Here is a 19,204-nt window from a genome sequence, read left to right on the forward strand (position 1 = left end):
GAGGAGGGGGCAAGGCCTTAGTGAGGGAGTGAAGCCCGGGAGAGGGGGTGAGGAGGGGACAAGGCCTTAGTGAGGGCGTGAAGCCCGGGAGAGGGGGCGAGGAGGGGCAAAGGCATGAGTGAGGGTGTGAAGGTGGGGGAGACAGGTGAGGAGCAGGGGATGAGGCCTCAGTGAGAGGTGGTGCATTGTGTCTAGCGCTGGGCAGGGACCATCAGCTCAACGGTGGCCCAGGCCTTGGTGTTCAGCTCAGGGACACTGCCTCCTGCCCATGGCTCCTCCACCCCCTTGCCTTGACCCCTGACCTCCCTGCCTCACCCCCGCTGGGCCCCTTCTTCCTTGTCCACGGAGCCCCTCCCCAGCATGCCCAGCCACCCCCGTGGGCCTTGTCCACGGCCCTGCCCTGCAAATGACAGTGCCTCAGGCCCAGGACCGGTCGCTGGCGGCTCCTTTGGTAAGACCTCGTTTCTCGCAGCCGCTCCTCTGTGCTGTAGCTCACCCTGATGGAGGCTTTCCTGGATGAGGTTGGGGGATTTCCCTGGTTTTCCCTGAAAGCCCAGCTCAGCTCTAAAATCCAGGTGCCACCTCCCGGCCAGGTGCCTCTCTGGACCCCTGGGAGGACTCCTGCCCTTTAAGGATCACTCCGCTGAGCTCACCATCCACAGCAAAGTCTACAGCCAGTTCCTGGTGATTTCTTGGTTTTACTGAGGCCCTGCAGCGTCCCTGGGCTGCAGTGATCTGTGAACTGGTCCTCCCCTCCTCAGGGCTGTGAGCCTCTGGGCAGAGCGGCTTCCTCGGTACAGATTCCTCCCCAGCTCAGCGTGGGCTGGTGTGCGGTTCACACCCCGTGCGCTCTGAGTCTGGGGTGTTGGTGCTGGTGCGGGGAGAGGTGGGAGAGAGAGCAGCTGGAGGGAAGAGCGAGGCTCCAGAGTCCGTCCCGAGGGGCGTGGGCGTGCATGACCACTCACTGCCCGTCCAGGCAGGCACATGCCTTGCTGGGCAGCCTGCACAGCTGGGCTTTCCTGGGCTGGGACAGAGGGGAGCAGGTTGGCAAGCTGCCCCAAGGCCGGCCATTGCTGGGGAGAGAGCCATTCAGCTGTGAGATGCACAGCCCTGATTGGCTGGAGCCCGGATGGTGAATGGGCGTGTAGGGGCCTCCAGAGTGACCTGGAACCCAGAAATGATCTGCCATCGCCAGATGTGGCCCAATTAATGGGGTCAGGAAGGGCAGTCATTGTGGAGCTCCAGGGAGGGTGGCAGCTGCCTCTGTGCTCCAGGCCAGCTCTTGTCAGGAACGTGGGCCATTCTGGTCCTGGCTGTGGGCTTGGCCCAGGCCAATCTGGGCACAGAGGCTTGCGGGGGCTCTGGCTGCCTTCGTTCTGGCCAGGCAGAGTTCAGGCTCTGAGTCTGGGAGGAGACAGAGTTGCAGAGCTGGGAGCACCACACAGTCCGGGAAACAGACAGCAGCAGGGGCTCAGGATTCTGGGTGGAGCCCAGGCCGTTCAAGACAAAGAGGGGCTCCTGTTGCCCCGGCAGGCAGTGTGAGGATGGACCACACCCCTCAGATTGCACCAGTGCCTTCACCATGTATGACGGTCACTTGGACTTTTCCAAATGGCAAAGGATGTGGCCAGCAATTACTCAAGGTCACATTCTGCCAGCTCACATCCACAGAGACCTCCTCTCTCACTCTAATGCCAGCGTCACATCCACTGGGGGCTTCTGATTGGCCTAGCCCGGGCATGTGTCTTCTCTGGCAGGGGTGTGGGAGGCAGGGCTGGCAGTCCCAGGGGAACCACCCAGAGGCGAGAGGGTGTCCCCAGAGCTGAGTGAGCACGTTCACCGCAGGGAGAAGCAGGGAGGGGTCTAAGCAGACTAAGCCAGCGCAGGCTGTGGCTCCAGGGGTATCGGGGAGGGGCTCGGCCGGACTCTGAGACAGGACGGAGGGAACAGGAGGTCCGGATGTGCCCCGTCTCCCCTGCTCCCAGGCAGCACCCAGCTCTGGACATCAATCCCAAGTCCCCAGGAGTTGCCAGGGTCTGTTCCAGATCCAGGCTGAGAAAGCAGCCCCCATCCAGGACATGCTTGTCTTGTGTTGGAGCGAAAGAGCAAGAGACAGCCCCCAACCTCGCAATCATGTTGACGTTTTTAAAAAATGTTATTTTCTAATTTGCATACTGAAAAAATAACTCTGTTGCATATAGTTTTGACAAATGCGGTCGCATAACCATTACCACAATCGAAGTGCAAAATCGTTCCATCCCTTCCCCACCCACCCCTGTTCCCTCTGTAGTGAAAGCCTCCCCGCCCCTTCGCCCACTGCTCCCAGGATCTGGGCTCCATCCCTGGAGTGTCCATGACATTCTCCACAATGTCACACGGACAGGGTGACGCTGTGCGCGGTTTCTGACCCGGCATCTTCGCTTGGCGTAATCCCTCTGAGATGCGTCCACATCATGGCGTGAACCGATGCTTCCTCTTTTCCTCTTGCCGAGTGACACTTCCTGGCGTGACTGTCTTGTAGCCTGTTAATCCACTCTCCACTTGAGGGACACCTGCTTTGCTTCCAGTTTGAGCAATTGTCAGTAAAGCTCCTACAGCTATTGACATTTGGGCTTCTGTGGGAACACAGGTTTCATTCCACCTGGGTAAGTGTCCAGGACGGTGACTGCTGCGTCCGGCGGCAAATGCACGTGGAATGTGATGGGGCACTGTTAACCATTTTTCACAGGTTCTCACCAGCCGCGCAGGAATTCCCGTCACTTTGCAGCCTTGCTGGCATTTACTACCGTCAGGGGTTTTGTCTCGTTTTGAGCTCTTCTCACCACTGTGGCATGGTACCTCGCTGGGGTTTTAATGTGCGTTTTCCTAATGCGTCATGCTGAGCAGCTTCTCGAGTACCTATTTCTTAAAATAATTTTTATTTCCATAGGTTATTGGGGAACAGGTGGCGTTTGGCTACGTAAGTTCTTTAGTGGTGATTTCTGAGATTCTGGTGCACCCACCACCTGAGCGGTATACACCTGCTTCCCACCCTTTCCCCTGAGTCCCCAAAGCCCATTGTGTCATTCTTATGCCCTGGCATCCTCATAGCCTAGCTCCCACTTATGAGTGAGAACACACGATGCTTGGTGGTCTCCAGTCTTACCCAGGTCACTGAGAAGGCCATTAATGTATTCCTTTTTACGGCTGAGTAGTGTTCCATCGTATGTATATATAGCACAGCTTCTTTATCCACTCGTTGATAGATGGGCCTTTGGGTTGGTGCCGCATTTTTGCAATTGCGAATGGTGCTGCCATAAACATGAGCGTGCAAGTATCCTTTCCATATAATGACTTCTTTTCCTCTGGGTAGATACCCAGGAGTGGGACTGCTGGATCAAATGGTAGATCTACTTTTAGTTCTTTAAGGAGACTTCACACTGTTTTGCACAGTGGGTGTACTAGTTCACATTCCCACCAGCAGTGTAGAAGCGTTCCCTGTTCACCATACCCACGCCAACATCTTCAAGTACTTAATCGCCATGTGCTTATATCTTCATTGGTGAAGTGTCTGTTCAAACTTTTTGCCCATTTTATTACTGAATTGACACTATGCTTATGATTGTGCTTTAAGAGTTCTTTATGTCCGGGTGTGGTGGCTCACGCCTGTAATCCCAGCACTTTGGGAGGCCGAGGTGGGTGAAGTGCTTGAGCCTAGGAGTTCGAGACCACCCTGGCCAACATGGTGAAGCCCCATCTCTACAAAAAATACAAAAATTAGCTGGGTGTGGTGGCGGATGCCTGTAGTCCCAGCTACTCAGGAGGCTGAGGCAGGAGAATCACTTGAACCCGGGAGGGAGAGGTTGCAGTGAACCATGATCACACCACTGTACTCCAGCCTGGGCAACAGAGTGACACCCTGTTTCAGAAAAAAAAAAGTTCTCTCTATATTCTGGATACAAATCCTTTTTCGGATTTGTGGTTTATAAATATTTTCTCCTGGTCTGTGGTTTTTCTTTTTGTTCTCTATAACAATGCCCATTTGCAAGGCAACCTTTAATAAATTAAAAGCTTCTTTGTTTCCTCTTATGGATCATGCTTCACCGCAGCAGCCCTCAACCTTTTTGGCACTATGAACAGGGACCAGTTTCATGGAAGACCATTTTTTCAGGGTAGGAGGATGGTTTCTGGGTGACACTGTGACACCTCAGATCATCAGGCATTAGTGAGATTCTCCTAAGGAGTCCACAGCCTGGATCCCTCACATGCACGGCTCACAGAGGGGTTTGCACACTTATGAGAACCTCATGCTGCCACTGATGTGACAGGAGGTAGTCCTCAGGCAGTCACACTCACTGACACACCACTCACCTCCTGCTCTGCGGCCTGGCTCCTAACAGATCACGAACTGATGCTGGTCTGAGGCCCGGGGTTTGGGGACCCCCTGATTTAGTGGGTGGCTATAAGAAAATCTTACTTAACCCAAGGTCTCAATTATTTCTCTCTAAACTTTTTATAGTTTTACGTTTTACACTGACGTATGTCATCTGTCTGAGTTAATTTTGTATGAGGTGTGAGGTGTGGTGGCAGCCCCTGGTTTTGTGCGTCTTATCTAATTGTTACAGTGCCACGTGTTAAAGAGACAATTCTTTCCTATTGAATTGCCTTTGCACTGTTGTCAAAAATCAGTTGGCCATATGTGCAGGTAGGTGTCTTCCTGGACCTTCTACTCTGGGCCACACTGATTTATTTGTGTAGCTTTATGGTAACTACTTACTATAAAATTAGATGGTGTGGGCCAGGTATGGTGGTTCACGCCTGTAATTCCAGCACTTTGGGAGGCTGAGGCAGATGGATCCCCTGAGGTCAGGAGTTTGAGACCAGCCTGGCCAACTTGGTGAAACCCTGTCTCTGCTAAAAATATAAAATTAGCTGGGCATGGTGGCACATGCCTGTAATCCCAGCTACTTGGGAATCTGAGGCAGGAGAATTGCTTGAACCAAGAAGGCAGAGGCTGCAGTGAGCCGAGATTTCTCCACTGCACCCTAGCCTGGGCAACAAGAGCAAAACTCTGTCTCAAAAAACAAAACAAGAAAAGGAAAAAAATTAGGGAGTGTGTGTACTTCAACTTTATTTTCCTCAATCACTTCCTACTCTTGACATTTTGCATGGAGGTAATTTTAGATTTACAGAAGAGTCGTGAGAATACTACTGATATTTCCTGGACACGTTTCATTCAGTTTCCCCTAACGTTAGCATCTTATATAACCATAGTAAAATGATCTATACTAAGAAATTAACATTGATGCATTGCTATGACTGAAGTAGAGATTTCAACAGTTTTGCCATTAACGTTCTCTTGTATTCTAGAATCGAATCCACGATTCCACGTTGCGCTCAGTTTTTGTGTCTCCTCGTTCTCCTCCAGTCTCTGACAGCTCTTCAATCTTTTCTTGTCTTTTATGAAGAGACTTAGAAGTTCTTGTAGACGATTTCTCAGCTTGGGTTTGTCTGACATTTTTCATGGTAACACTGAGGCCTTGAATCACGGGGAAGAACTGCAGAAGAGATGTACCCTATAGCAGAGGCCACCCCATGTGTCTTGATGATGCTGGGCAGGTAAGCCCCAAAACTGGGGCTTAGCCCAGGAGGGTCTTTGGCTTCACCCAGGAAAGAATTACAGGACAAGTCGGTGGTGTTAGATGGCAGCTTTTATTGAAGCAGCAGTGCACAGCAGAACAGGAGTACCACTCCTTCATAGTACAGGGCTACCCCACAGGCAGGGTGCTCAGAGCAGGAGCTCAGAGGCAGGGCTGCATTCATATTTGTAACCACCTTTAGTTACGTGCAAATTAAGGAGTGAATTATGCAGAATATTCTAGGAAAAGGGTGGTAACTTCCTGGTCCTTAGGTTGTTGCCATGGAAGGGGGTGGTAACTTCTGGGTGTTGCCATGGCAATGACGAACCGACAGGGCACTGGTGGGCATGTCTTATGGAAAGTGGCTTCCCTGTTCTCCCTGTTTTAGCTAGTCCTCAATTTGGTCTGGCATCCAAGCCTCACCTCCTACCTCATTATCACTGGTGATACTCACTGAGATTCTTGAATAAGGTGGTACCTGCCAGATTTCTTCTTCGTAAAGTTAGCTGTTTTTCCTTTGTCGCTCCTAATATTTTGGAAGAGATACTTCCAGGCTATGTAAATATCCTGCTCCTCCTGAAACTTCTGAGGCAGGAGATTAGGGTGTGGAAACAGGAAGCCTTTACCTCAGCCTCTGATTGGTAAAAGGCCAAGTCTTTATTTGCATAGGGTGTAATCAACAGGAAAACTCTGAAGGGTACTTAAACCCCAGAAGATTTTGCTGCTGGGCTCTTGAGCTGCTCACTCGAGCCTGCCCCCACTCTGTGGAGTGAGCTTTTGCTTCAATAAATCTGTGCTTTTCTTACTTTGTTCTGTCATTGCTTTGTTTGTGTATTTTGTCTAGTTCTTTGTTCAACATGCCAAAAACCTGGACAGCTTGTAGTCAAGACCCTCCACCAGTAACGCTTCTGCCGACGAATATTTGCATTCAGCAACGGACTTTGTGTAACATTAGGACTGTGATGTTCTAATAATAATGGTCTATTTCCCTCATTCTTTCCATATTTCGTATTTGGAATTCTGGAAAGAAAGAGTGGTCACTTCTCTATTACTTTATTGATTTATTTAGTTCATTATTCTTGATATCAGTATGGACTCGGGTTATTTATTTTATTCTTTGGGTTCAAATTCAGTATTTTATTTGTCTATTTTGATGGTTAAATTGTTCCAGTGCTCCTGTGCTCTTTTAACATGCGCCTATCTCTTTTTTCAGACCAATTCTCTGCATTCTAGCACCCTCAGATGTTCTAGGCTCACCTTGTTCTTTTTCTCCTGCACTTTTTCATACGATTATTTGTCATCTGTGCTTCCTCTTCGATGAATTGTTTGTGTAAATATTTACCCCTTTTTAAAAGTTTGTTTTTTTGTCTTATGACATTTGAGAGCTTTAAAAAAATTTACAGTAGCCTCCCCTTATCTGTGGTTTTACTTTCTGTGATCTCAGTTGCCCAGAGTATAGTACAGTGAGATATTTAGAGAAAGAGAAAGAAGAGGAGAGGGGTGGAAGAAGGTAGGCTGGGGGGGGGGGAGAGAGAGAGAGACCACATTCACATAACTTTTATGACAATATAGTTATAATTGTTCTATTTTATTACTACTGACTGTTGTTAATCTCTAACTGTCACTAATCTGTAGATTAATCTATATCATAGATACACATGTAGAGGAAAAACCTAGTATATATAGGGTTTGGTACTGTCTCTGGCTTCAAACATTCACTGAGGATCTTTGCATGTATCCCTGTCAGATAAAAAGGTGGGAGGACTGCCGTATATATATTCTGGATATTGTGTTTTATCAGAAATGTGATTTGAAAATAGTCTCTTGATCTATGACTTGCTTTTTCATGCTCTTAATAGGTTTTTTTTTTTTTTTTAACTTGTTTACAGAGAAATTCTAGGTTTGGATAAGGTTGAACTTATCAGTGCCATTATTTTGTGCATAATGTTATTGGATCTTCTCTATGCATTCTGCCCAATTCAAGGCCACACAGATATTTATCCCATGTTTTCTACTAGAAGTTTTCTAGTTTTATACATTTTACAGATGTTCCAATTTGATGTGGTTTTGTTGTAAAGGTTAATGACTTAGTTATTTAATTGCACATGAATGCACAACTTCTTCAGCACTATCTGTTGAAAAGATTGCCATGTTTTTCTATTCAATTTCTTTTCCCCCTCTGGCAAAAGTCATTTGACAATATTTCCCCGGATCTATTTGTGGGCTCTATTCTGTTCCGATGACCTGTATGTCTGTCCTTACACGGATACCACACTGTCTCGATTACTATAGTGTTGCAGCAGGTCTCTAAATTAGGCGGTGTGGGTTCTCCAACTTTGTTCTCCTTTTTCAAACTTCTAGGGGCTCTATTCGTTAATTTGCTTTTCCATAGACAATTTTGATTCAACCTGTGTAATCTAAAACACAAACCTGCTGACATTTCATTAAACGTATAAATGAAATTGTATAGAAATGACATCTTAACAATTCTCAGCCTTCCTTGCCATAAATGTCACCAATTATTTAGTTCTTGTTTGATTTCTTTTATCAGTGTTTGTCATTTTCTGCATGCAGACTTTGCATACTTAAAAATGTATACCTTAGTTGGGTGTGGTGGCTCACGCCTGTAATTCCAGCACTTTGGGAGGCTGAGGTGGGTGGATCACTTGAGGTCAGGAGTTCAAGATCAGCCTGACCAACGTAGTGAAACCTCTTCTCTACTAAAAATACAAAAATTAGCCAGGCACAGTGGTGTACATCTGTAATTCCAGCTACACAGGAGGCTGAAGCATGAGAATCACTTGAACCCAGGCAGTGGAGGTTTCAGTGAGCCAAGATTGCACCACTGCACTCTAGGCTGGGTGACGAAGTGAGACTCTGTCTCAAAAAAAAAAATTATACCTAAATATTTTATTTTCTGGTAATGTTAGGTATTTTTTCATTTAAAATTCCAATTCTTCTTTGCTAGTATATAGAAATACAATTAGTTTTTGTGTGTTGATTATGTTTCTCATGACCTTGCTAACCTCAATGATTAGTTCTAGAACTTTCATGTACATTTAAAAAAATTTTTCTACATAGACAACCATGTCCTGTAGGAATGGGGTTTTATTTCTTTTTTTTTTTATCTGCATGCTTTTAATTTCTGTTTCTTGCCATATTGCATTGGCTGGGACTTATAGTACAGTACAGAAATGCTTGAATAGGAATGGTGAGAGAAGACACCCTTGCCTTGTTTCTGATATTGGGAAAAAACATTCACCGATAAGTTTAGCTGTCCATGTTCTTTTTCAGATCAAGGAAGCTCCCTATGACTTTTAGTTTTTTGAAAATTTTCTTCATCATCAATAGATTTTGAATTTTATCAGATACTTTTCCTTCATTTATTGAGATAATTACATGGTTTTTCTTCTGTAGTCTATTAATATGATGTATCAGGTTAACTTAACATTTTGTAACTTCCTTTGTATTTCTGGAATAAAACATGATCATGCTAATATTATATTGAGGGTTTACACACCTTTATTCATGAAAAATATGGGTCTATAATTTTTTCTCTTTTGTAATGTAGTTGTGTGGTTTGATACTAGGGTATTTCTGGACTCATAACATAAATTGGGAACTGTTTTTCCTATTCTATTTGTTGGAAGAGATAAGTGATATTGAATTGACATTATTTCTTTCTTAAATATTTGATAGAATTCTCCAGCAAAACCATCTGGGACTGAAGTTTTCTTTTTTCCTCTAAGCACTGTTTTAACTGTATTCTTCAAATGTTGGTATATTTTATTTTCATTTTAATTCACTTTAAAATATTTTTAAATTGCTGTTGACACTTGCCCCTTTACCCATGGGTTACTACAAGTGTGTTGTTCAGTTTTGAATATTTTTTTCTTCTACCTTTCTGTTACTGATTTGTAATTTACTGTTATGTAATTTACTGTAATTTACTGTTATCTATAATCAAAAGATCTATATTCTTTTAGATGTGCTGAAATGTGTTTTATGGCCCAGATGCATTATTCTGTTATTGGGTGGAGTCTATACATGTCACTTAGGTCTAATAGTGTTGTTCAGGTCTTTGTTTTTACTGATTATCTGTTTATTTTTCTGTCCGTTCCTGAGACAGAGTTGACATCTACAACCATAATTGTGGATTCATCTGTTTCTCATTCCAGTTCCATGCATTTTTAGCTAATGTATTTTGAATCTGTTGCTAGTTGCATACACATTTAAGATTGTTACGAGTTCTTGGAGAATTGACTCCTTCATCGTTATATAAGGTTCCTCTGTATCTTTGACAGTTTTCCTTTCTTTACAGTTTACCTTGTGTGATATCAATGGAGTTCTCCCGTTTTCTTTTATGGTCTGTATTTTCTTTTCCTTCACTTTTTGTAACACATTGATGATAGTTTTATATTTATAGCAGGTTTCCTATGTACAGCATGCAATTGAAACAATCAAATCTGACAATCTCTGCCTCTTATTTGGTATCTTTATACAATCCACAATTAATGTGATGATTGATGTGCTCTGATTACAATCCATCATTTTGCTTACCATTTTCTATTTGTTCTGTTTTTTCCTTCATTTCCTTTTCTTAATTTTTTGGCCTTCTCTTTTGTCAGTTGAGCAATTTTTATGATGCCATTTTATCTCCTCTACTGACTTATTATTTATACCTCTTTAAAAACCTTTGAGTGGTTACCCTTTGGCTCAAATCTACATCTTTAATCAGAATCTACCTTCAAATAATATTGTACCACCTTGTATGTAGGATAAGGACCTCAAAACAGCACATTCCCAATTCCTCCTTCCCAGCCTTTATGCTGTTGCTGTCATACCTTTACTGTTACGTATGCTAACACGCAATACGGTGTGACTATTCTGGTTTTAAGTGTTTTTCTTTTATTTTAGAGCAATTAGAAAGTAGAAAAAAAAATAAACTTAATTTTACCTTCATTTATTCCATTTCTAGCACTCTTCCCTTCTCTGTGCAGAACTAAGTTTCAGTTAATATCAATATCATATAGTCCTTGTACCCAAAGAACTTCTTTAGCATTCTTTTTTAAAAAATATATATTTTATTGCGTTTTGGGTTTTGGGGTACATGTGAAGAGCATGCAAGTTTGGTGCATAGGTACATACATGGCAATGTGGTTTGCTGCCTTCCTCCCCATCACCTATATCTGGCATCTCTCCTCATGTTATCCCTCCCCAAACTCCACCCCCTGCTGTCCCTCCCCTAGAGTAGGTCTGCTGGAAATGCAGTTTCTCAATTTTTGTTTATTTGAGAAAGTTATTATGACTCCTTCATTTTTGCGAAGAAACTTTTCTGTGAGTTAACAGGTTTGGGTTTTTGGTTTGTTTTGTTTTGTCCTTCAGCACTTTAGAGCTTCACTCCCTTGCTTTCTGTGTTACATGATTTCTGATGAGGACTCTGTTGCAAATTGCACCTTTACTCTTCCGTAATGCTTCCCCCAACCCCGCCCTGGTCTGGCTGGCTTCAATGTTATCTCTTTGTCTTTGGTTTCCAGAAGCTTGACTATAATATGCCTAGGTGTGGTTCTTCATTTGCTCTTGTTTTGGTGTGCCTGCTAGTCGTGTTCTCTGAGCTTCCTGGATCTGTGTTTTGGTGTCTGTTGTTCATTTCAGTGAATTTCTGGTCATTCTTTCTTTAAATATTTCTTCTGCTCATTCTCTCTTCTAGGATTCCAGGTATGCGTATGTTAGGAGTTTGATATAGTCTCATAGCTCTTGGATGTTCTATTCCATCTTATTCTTTTTTTCAGTTTGGGTAATTGTTTTTGACTCGTCATCAAGGTCAGTGATTCTTTCTCAGCTGTGCGGCATCTACTGATAAGCCCATTGAGGGCACTCTTCCTCTCTGTCTCTGTGTTTTTCATTTCTAGCATTTTCATTTGATTCTCCCTTAGAGTTTCCATCTCGCTGCTGAAATAACCCATCTGATCATGTGTCCCCTTTCTCCATTAGAACCGTCAACATGGTAATCATTGTTAATTAAAATTTCCTTCGCAACATTTCCGACATGTGCATTCTTTCTCTCTTATGAGTGCAATTATTTCCCCTTGTGTTTTTGTATGCATCAGAATTTTGTGTTAAAAGCCAGGCATCTTGCATGGGCACACCTTCCTCCTACTGGACTCTTTGTGTGGGGTTTGAATTAATCTAGTTAGGGGCTGGGCTAGGTTTGAGATGTGTTACTGCGATCACTCTAACTACTTCAAATGGCTGTACAGATAGTTTGTGTTTAGCAACATCTGAGTCTAAATTTTGGGTTTTCCTTTTGCACTGTGCTTCGGAGAGCTTCCCTAGGCCCTCCCCTCTCTACTCCCTTTCTCGGTGCCAGTCTGCTGTTTCTGGTGTTGCAGATCTTCTCAGCTTGGCAGCAGGAGGGGGAGGTGAGTAAGCTTGCCAAGGCTCTGGACAAGTCTTCGTCTTAGGTTTGCTGTGGCCCTGGTTCTTAGGATTGTGGCCTTCTCGGATCCTCTGCTCTTTTTCTAGCCACAGTTGTGGACTCAGTCGTCAACCCTGTCTCCCACCTGAGGAGGAGAATCCTCTTTCCCCAGTCTCCTCCTCCAGCTGCAATGCATTTCCACTGACGTACTGCCCAGGTTCAGGCTCTTGTACTTTGAAGGACAGAGGGGAGAAGGGCCTGGCTGGAATTTCACACCCTTCCATGTGGCTGCTCGACCCCTCCCTGAGATCCACCACAGTGGACCCAGCTTTGGGATTCTTTCACACTTTTCCATGAGCATCTGGTGGGGTTTATGAGACAGTGCCAGTAGACGATGGGGAATCCTCCAAATTCTGCAGCCATGGGAGTCTGCACTGCCCTGCTAGGCTGCACCTGCCTTTGCCAGTTTGTCTGCTGTTTCTGCTGGACTCTTCTTACCAACGAGCCATGGTAAATTTCCCAGTGAGTGTGCTTAGTCTCCTCTCTGAGCAGGTGCGGGCTTGGCTCCAAGAGCCCTGCTGCTCATGGCCGTGCCCGGGACGGTGCTGCAGCCCCTGCGCAGTGCCCGGAGAGCAATGCTGAGGTCCAGAGGCTCAGCCCTGTCCTTCTGAGAGCCTCCCAGACAGGGTCTGCACACTGACCACTTTTGGGGTGCAGGAACCAAGGTGCAGAGAGGTTTAGGCACTCACCCTAAAGACCTTGGCACCAGCCACATCGCAAGCCTGCCAGCCTGGCCCCAACGCCTTGGCCTTCCCTACCTTCTCCTTTGTCCACACCATGTGGGAAGCAACAGCACCTCCAGGAGCAGGGCTGGGCCCTCCCCCCCACCGCCTGGGCAGAGGGGTACCACAGAGCTTAATCTGTCTAGGGGAGGTGACCCGTATGTGGAATCTGTCGGGCAGCCCAGGGCTTGCCAGTTTAAGGATGCACGATTTTACTCCAGGTCAATCATCCCCTAGGCTGCCCGAGGCTTTGGAGCTTGCTGAATAAACTCCTGTTCTCTTCCCACGGACTGACTCATCTGGAAGCTTCCATCTGGGTAGTGGGCCGGGCTCACTCTGGGAGGTCACGTGGCATCACCCCCCACGATTCCGCGCACCCCCTGCAAGGGCCGTGCCACTCTAGAAGACGCCTGAGCCTCTGGCTTCCTTCGAATACTGAGGCTGTTGTTCCGCAAGAGCCAGGGTTAAATGGCCCCCAAGCGGGCACTGGGATGCGCTCACTGCTGCGCCGCTGCTGGGGCAGCCAGCGTCCGGGACGGGAGCGCTCCTGCGTTTTACATGACTGCGGGGCCTGTTCCTTGCGCCTGTCTGGTCACGTCACATCACGGAGGGTTTCTCCCCGCGGCCGGCAGGCTCTGAGCACAGCCGGGGTGGCGTTGGCAGCACAGCCGCTGCCGAGGCCTCGCTGCAGAGGTGCTGGGCCACAGCCACGCTGGGGCAGAGCCGTGGGGTCATCGGCATGTCCTTTGAAAGTGGGCATTTCCCCAAGTCATGCAGGTGGAGGGGAGAGAGAAGCCAAATGGGACAGCCCCCCCCGCCGGCTGCTGCTTTTCCAGAGATGGAAACGTGGAGAGTAACTGGGGATCGCACATGATTGCGTGAACCACAGGAAGGCTGGCGCTGTGTGAGAACCTGTGTGGGGGGAAGTGTGAGCATGCCTGCACCTGTGTGTGAATGTGTGTGCATCTGTGTGCCTGAACATGTGTGTATGAATGTGTGTGCACATGTGTGCACGAACGCATGTGCCTGTGCCTGTGTGCATGAACGCATGTGTACATGTGCACGAACGCGTGTGCCTGCGCCTGCGTGTATGAATGTGTGTGCACATGTGTGCACAAACGCGTGTGCCTGTGCCTGCGTGTATGAATGTGTGTGCACATGTGTGCACGAATGTTTGTGCCTGCGCCTGCATGCATGAACACATGTGCACATGTGTGCATGAACGTGTGTGCCTACGCCTGCGTGTATGAATGCATGTGCACATGTGTGCATAAATGGGTGTGCCTGCGCCTGCATGTATGAATGCGTGTGCACATGTGCACAGAAGTGTGTGCCTGTGCCTGTGTATGAATGTGTGTGCACGTGTGCACGAACATGTGTGCCTGCGCCTGTGTGTGAATGCGTGTGCACATTGTGCATGAACGTGTGTGCCTGCACCTGTGTGTATGAATGCATGAGCACATGTATGTATGAACGTATGTGCCTGCTCCTGTGTGTAAGAATGTGTGTGCATCTGTGTGCCTGCGCCTGTGTGTATGAATGTGTGTGCACATACGTGCACAAATGCGTGTGCCTGTGCCTGCATGTATGAATGAATGTGCACATGTGTGTATGTGTGTGCCTGCACCTATGAATGTGTGTGTACATGGGTGTATGAATGCGTGTACTTGCACCTGTGTTTATGAGTGTGTGCACACTGGCACGGAGTATGCATGTACATGAGTGCATGTGTGTGCGCACCTGTGTGTGTGCCTGGATATGTTTGCGTGTGTGTGGAGTGTGCAGGTGCATAAATATGCGGATATGTGTATTAATGTATGTGGTGTGCACAAATGTGTGGAATGAATGTGTGCATACACATGTCTATTGTGTTCATATATGTATGTGCAAGTGTGTGGGTGTATGTGAATGTGTGCATTGTATGGATTTGTACATGTATGTGCACACGTGTGTGAACTCAGATGTGCACATGTGCATGGTGTGCACGTGTTTGAGATGGAGAGAGAGCTTTTTGTGGGCACCATCCATGCCCAGCCGATTCCCAGCAAGTGAATCAATGATTCAATAACTCAATACATCAGTGAACTAATAACCCAAAGAAGAGGAGGCATTTGACACCCACACGCCAACACCCACCTGCTGCACAGAGCATCACATCACACCGCAGGGTCAGAGTGCAGACCTGGATTTCCTGTTTTCAGACTGTGAGGATGACGAACATTTTGTTTCTTAAGATCTTGAAAACGTGGGTTGCACTGTGCCACCCCCACCCCTGCCGCAAAGCCCCTCCGTGGTTGCCTGGAACACAGCTTGAAGCTCCTTGGTTCTGCCCCCCAGGCCCGCAGCACTGGCCCCAGTCTGGCCGAGCGAGCATCTGTTTACCTAAGACCTTTCCCCTCCTGCCCTCATGGAGCCTCCACACAGAGTAAACGACCACTTCTCTGAGCCTTGATCTCCCTGTTTGTAAAATGCAGATACGATGCCTTCCTTGCTGGGCAGTCGGACTGGGGCCGCCCCCTGCTCAGCGCTGGCCTGGGTGCAGTAACAGGAACTTTCTTTCTTCTGCCCTGCAAGCCTGTCTTCTCAAGTGTAGGGTCCATGTTTCTCCATTTCAGTGGCCCTCACAGAGTCAACTCTATGCCTTGCAGACAGCAGATGCATGACACAACCATGTGGTGTGAACATGAGGAGACCTCTCTTTTCCAGGATGTACACGATTTCCACGGCTGCGCCCACCACATGCCTGATGGCCTCACCAGAGACATAAAGCGGATGCCAAGAAACTTCCCCCAAACGGGCTGGCTTGCTAAGCCCAGGGCCTCCTGTCCAGCTGGCGCTGGGGGCAAGGATCCCATTTTCTGTGACTCTTTTTGCTCTGATGGTCAGGTTCGAGGGCTGCACGTGTAATCTGAAGCACTCGGTAGCGATCTAATTAAATGTTAACACATCATTAAAGTGATTTGCGATAAGCACAGTTAACAGTTTGATAACTCCAGTCCGGGCTGACTCCATGCTGAAAACAATCACTCCCAATCAGGAGTGGGCTGTTGACATCTGCTGAATGTTGAGGGGACCCCCGTACAGCTGCCATGTGCCCAGCCCCGGCGTCGGTGCCCAGAGACGCGGGAAGGGCTGTGTGTGGACGTGGGGTGCTGCGGTGGCGGGGGGAGCAGTTAATCCCAGGGTCGCTGGTGTCTGGGTGTCCCAGCAGCAGCCTGCACGCCTTGCCTGGGATTAAGGACGATCTTGGTTAACACTCTGTAATGAAGGCAGCCTCCTGCTTGAAGGCTGTGAATTACTGCTTGTTAATGGGATTAATTGCCTTGGGAAGTAACTCTGCATTTCCGTGCGTCTGGTGATGTGGGCAGAGGGATGGGAGCTATTTTTGTTTGAGTATCAACACTGTGAGTTGGAGGCATGGGAGAGATGGTGCAGGAGGGAGGCACGTTTGCTCAGGGAGACAACAGCTTCAGAAAATACAAAATGGCCTTGTAGCAAAGCTCCAAATAAAGGACACATGGAGACATCCCAAAAGAACAAGGGGGGCCCACAGAAGATCAGAGTCTGTAGGAGCTGGATGGCGCTGGGAGATCGTCTTAGTGAATCCTCATCATTTGACAGCCAGGGACACTGAGGTCCAGAAGGAGAGGTGACCTCACTGTGGAAGTGGGGAACATTAGTACCAGGGTGGGTCTGGAACCTGGGGAGCCATGTTACTGGTGAGCAGGTGCAGGCTGCGTGTCTGGAAGGGTGGGCATGGGGATCAGTTGGAGGCTGCTCCAGGGCCCCAGCACCTGCTGCCTCATGGAGTGGAGCGAGCGTGAGAGGGGTCAGTGCCCTGGGAATGCCTCCCCCCAGCCCCTCCCCCCACCCCCCGCTCCTCTCATGGACCAGCCTTGCTGCAGGATTCCAAGTTCCCAGAAGTGAGGTTGAAGATTCAGACTGGACCCAAGGTGCACTTTTCAATTGCTAACGTCACTCGCTGGTGAGTTCAATTTGGCTCAAAGATAATTTACAGAGCACCAACCACATGCCAGGCACGTGGATGTTCACGGCACCTTCCTTTCTCATCTCCACTTGACACTCCACTTGAGACACCACCTCACTGCTTCCTGGGCTTGGCCACATAGGCCTTGCGGCAGTGTGACCGGCGCTGGGGTCACAAGCGTCGCTCCTGCCGCCCAGGAACTCTGCACCCTCGTCTCTCCAGCTCCTGCTCATTTCTCCTGTAGGTGTCGGCTTCAAAGCTGCTTCCTAGAAAAGCCTCCCCAACTCCCAAGGCTGGACTAGGTGTCCCCATGTAGCCCCCTGCAGCCTCCACATTTGGCTTATCCCCTTCCCCTTCACTTGCCCATGTCTTTCTTACCTGACTGCACACCTGCCAAGGCTGCCCAGCTGTGAGGTGGGGACAGCCTACTTCTGGAAGCCCCTGTTTCCTTATCTGTAAAATGACATGAGAATAGCCCCACCTCACAGAGCGTTTGTGAGGATTAAATAAAATCACACACGAGAAGCCCTTAGTGGTGTCTGGGACCAGCTAGGACCAGCCGATGTTAGCGGTTATCACCGGTACTGTTCTTAGCAGAGATGGTGTCTGTTGGGTTTGCACAGTGCTGACCCAGGAAGGGAATTGCGGTCAATTGCCACTGTGTTCCCTTCTCTTGAGGAGCTCCCTCACAGTGAGACAAGCAAATAGACCAGGCCAACGGTGCCAGGGCTGCAGGAAGGGTAAGCCTGGGGCCGTATGGAGAAGAGGAGGGAGATGGAAAGCTTAGTTGAGGTGTGTGCTTCCCTGATCTGGGCCTTAAATCATGAACCAGGCAAGGGATATGGGAGTGTATGTGGGTATATTTGAAAGCAGGTAGAAGTCAGGGAGAGGGATATTCCAGGCAAAGGGAACAGCATGAGTAAAGGTACAGAGGCCTGATGTTCTACATAGGTGTGAGCATTTTGGTGTTTCTGGTGCATAAGGTGCAAGGAGGGTAGGGTCTTATGGACAACTTAAGGTGGAAAGAGACCATAAGAGGCAGGAACTTGACATCTCTGCTAAAGAAGAGGAGTGAGATCCTATGTCATATATAGAATATGTGGTTTGTAAAGGGTTTATCCAGTTTGACAATCTTGTACTTTTAGTTAGAGAATTTAGTCCGTTTACATTTTATGTAATTTCTGATATGGTTGGATTATATTTACCATCTCACTATTTGTTTTCTATTTGCCCTCCCTTTTCTCTCTTTCCTTTCCTTATTTGAATCAATCTTTTAAAAAATTATTATATTGTTTTCGTCTATTAACTTATCAGTATTAGTGGTAATGTAGAGATAAAGATGTGCATTATTCATTTATAATAATTGAATAGAAATGATTTCTTTCACCACTTCCCTGATGCTTTTAGAGCCTTGAAACACTTTATTTTCCCCTCCCATCTTTTACATGATCATTTTTCTACCTTCTATTTATATACATTTAAAACTCTATACTACATTATTATGATTGCTTTTTTGTTTGTTTGTTTTTGAGATAGAGTCTCACTCTGTTGCCCAGGCTGGAGTGCAGTAATGCAGTCTTGGCTCACTGCAACCTCTGCCTCCTGGGTTCAAGCGATTCTCCTGCCTCAGCCTCCTGAGTAGCAGGATTACAGGCACCTACCACCATGCCCAGCTAATTTTTTTGTATTTTTGGTATAGACAGGGTTTCACCATTTGACCAGGTTGGTCTCAAACTCCTGACCTTAAGTGATCTGCCAGCCTTGGCCTCCCAAAGTGCTAGGATTACAGGCATGAGCCACTGTGCCCAGGCTATTATGATTGTTTCAAACAGTCAATATTTGTAAGCATATTTATGTTTGCTTTTTTTTTTTTAGACAGGACCTTACTCTGTCACCCAGGCTGAAGTGTGGTGGCACAAACACAGCTCACTACAGCCTCGATTTCCTCAGCTCAAATGACCCTCCTGCCTCAGCCTGCTTGTAGCTGGGACCACAGGTGTGAACCACCACACCTGGCTAATTTTTAAATTTTTTGAAGAGATGGGATCTTACCATCTTTCCCAGGCTAGTCTTGAACTCCTGGACTCGAGTGATCCTCCTGCCTCAGACTCCCAAAGTACTCAGATTATAGGCAGTAAACACTGTGCCCAGTCTACCCTCGCCTTTTTTTTTTTTTTTAATTCTTCATGCCTTCCTACATTTCTGTGCTTTAGCCAGAAGAATGAGGGCTTTAGCAAGATTATTTTTCTTTTGCCTACAGTATCTATTTTAGTCTTTCTTCTTTTCTTTCTTTCTTTCTTTCTTTCTTTCTTTCTTTCTTTCTTTCTTTCTTTCTTTCTTTCCTTCTTTCTTTCTTTCTTTCTTTCTTTCTTTCTTCTCTCTCTTTCTTTCTTTCTTT

The sequence above is a fragment of the Cebus imitator genome, unplaced genomic scaffold (genome assembly GCF_001604975.1).
Source record: "Cebus imitator isolate Cc_AM_T3 unplaced genomic scaffold, Cebus_imitator-1.0 Scaffold117, whole genome shotgun sequence".
In the NCBI taxonomy this organism is placed as follows: Eukaryota; Metazoa; Chordata; class Mammalia; order Primates; family Cebidae; genus Cebus; species Cebus imitator.